Raw genomic sequence first — 2,302 nt, 5'->3', positions numbered from 1 at the left:
GACGATCGTGGTAGTGTGCGATGTGGTTTAGCTCATCTGTTAGAGCTTCAGATGTTGAAACTCTAACAGTTATGGTGTGAGAGCTTTTGGTGAGAGGGTGAGGGAAATGAGGTTGCAGGGAGTGAGAATGTTTGAACTGGGGTTTCACGATCCTTCCTTCAAAGTCTGCAAGCGAGACAATGATGGTGATAGTGCTTAGGTGTCGACTTCTAGGTGGGTGAAGTTGGTTTTATAGGGCAATGATTGGGCAATCAGTATGAACTCTTAGATGTGGGACTCAGGATCATAGCTTGTAAGGTTTTTTCAATTTCTTGAATGTGGGACTGATATGATTGCATCATAGTTTTCAATTCCTTGAATGTGGGACTAATATGTTTCTTTTGATTTTTTCTGGTTTCCTGTTAGTTATTTAGGATGGTTCTTTTTTGTATTGAATCAAAACTGGGAATTTGCAGGTTTTGTTTTGAAGGTTTATGAGCTGAGTTCTGTTTTGCTTTGTAGCGGGTTTGATACCTTCAAAAGTGATGGCTGCAGTAGGTTGGCATACTCTGTACGAAATGGTTTGCTATTTTGAACCACACTTGCAGGTTGCGTGAATCTTGGTGGAGAAATGTTGGTGTGATATTTCTTTGAGGCTGACTTTGTTTGAATTGATGCAGGGACCAAATTCTTCAATGGCTTGGAAGGAGCACCGATAGGAACCAGATTGTTTAAGGCTTTGCAAACTTTGGGAGCAGGATTTACATTGAGCTAATTAAGGGTCTCAGAAGCTGAGCTTGCATTGAACCGACTTGGTACAGGTATAAACTGAATTTTTGAATTAGTTTTGGTTTTGCAAGCTTTATGGTATGGCATTTACCTTGTTGAGTGTGTGGATTTGAATGTTGCAGGGGTTTGGAAACGCAAAGAGGAAACTGAAGATAGCTTGTGATGGCAAGAGTTTATATGTGACTGTGTTGTATGTGTTATGCAGGTTTTTTTGGTAAGTGTGGGTATGTATTTGCTTTTGACAGTACTAGACATTTGTGAATATGGTTTTCTTGGTTTGAAAATAGTTAGCAAGTAAAGTCAAGTTCAGTTAGTAAGCAAGAGGTCATGTTGGTTGTAATGGTATGTTGTGTTTTAGTACAGTTGAATGTATATGAAAGTATGGTGCTGACTGGTGGGTTTCGTGTGGAATTAATGAATATGAGTGAATGTTAGAAATTGGATGTTGCTACTGTGAACAGGTGGGTAATTTGTAGATGAAGTATTGGTTATTTGGAATGGGTGAAAAGTTAGGTTAGTGTTGGAATGGGTTTTGAATTGATAATGGTTAATGTATATGTCAGTTTTGTGTCGGTTGGGATGATGTTCTAATGTTAGATTAAGTTTGGAATATGCAAGGCTGTTAGAAATAGTTATGCAGGGACTGATTTATGCATTGGCTTCTTTGCAGGTTTTCGGTTCATAAAGCATGGTTTGGATGGCTCAAAATGAAAGGATGCGAAGACATGATGCAATGGGGGAGAGTTTGAAGATGGAATCACAGATGCAAGCATACTATTGGTAGTAGCTTAGGATTAGAACCAATAGACCGAAACAGATTTTTGTGTTGTTTTTGTAATGATATTTTGGTTCCTATGTGGACATTTGGATTTATAATGGGATTTTGGATTGAAATGTATGAACCATTGGTCTTTTGTAATGAACATGATTTGGATAAATGAGGGACATTTGTATATGGATTGTAATGTCAAATGTATGGAAGCACAATGCGGTTGGTTTTGTTATGAGGATTGAAACGGCATTCGATGGCCTTCACTATGCGATGGAGTTTTGTGTATTATATGCATGCTGGTGTAATGATGTAATTGTTGTGAATGTATGCTACTGAAGTGTGGCTTTTTCTTGGAATGTATGGATACTGCCAAGTAGTTTCTTGAATGAAAAAATGGTGCCCAATCAATGGAATTGGATGCCTTGAATGAAGAAATAGGGATGATATTTGTAACTTGAACACTTTACACTTGAATCAAAAAGATGATGCGTTAATGCCTCGCAAGCTTCAAATTAATTTTAATGAATCCCCCCGCCCAAACTTTGATGAAGAAACTTGCATTATTGGTCATGAGAATCGAACCGAAGGGCATGCTTCGAACCATAGAGAAACTCCTGTTTCATATGCCTTGTAGCATGACTTATTACTCACTTCATAGGCCTCAGATAACATTAGACTTTAAACAAAATAGCCTCAGTTGATGAATGTCAATAAGTCCAATCATGATGAATGAGAAACCTCAATCCCTTTGCTTTAGGTGCA

General features: G+C 38.1%; 1 long non-coding RNA gene across 1 annotated transcript; it reads left to right on the top strand.

Annotated features, from left to right (window-relative positions):
- The first annotated feature begins 894 nt into the window (after nucleotides 1-894).
- On the top strand, nucleotides 895-1,706 carry LOC131643209 (uncharacterized). Its single transcript, XR_009296162.1, has 2 exons — nucleotides 895-982; nucleotides 1,439-1,706. It is a non-coding gene; the product is annotated as an uncharacterized LOC131643209 (long non-coding RNA).
- The last annotated feature ends 596 nt before the right edge of the window (nucleotides 1,707-2,302 follow it).

Source organism: Vicia villosa, unplaced genomic scaffold (assembly GCF_029867415.1).
Source record: "Vicia villosa cultivar HV-30 ecotype Madison, WI unplaced genomic scaffold, Vvil1.0 scaffold8, whole genome shotgun sequence".
Classification (NCBI taxonomy): domain Eukaryota; kingdom Viridiplantae; phylum Streptophyta; class Magnoliopsida; order Fabales; family Fabaceae; genus Vicia; species Vicia villosa.
This window is presented reverse-complemented; position numbering and strand designations above follow the sequence as displayed.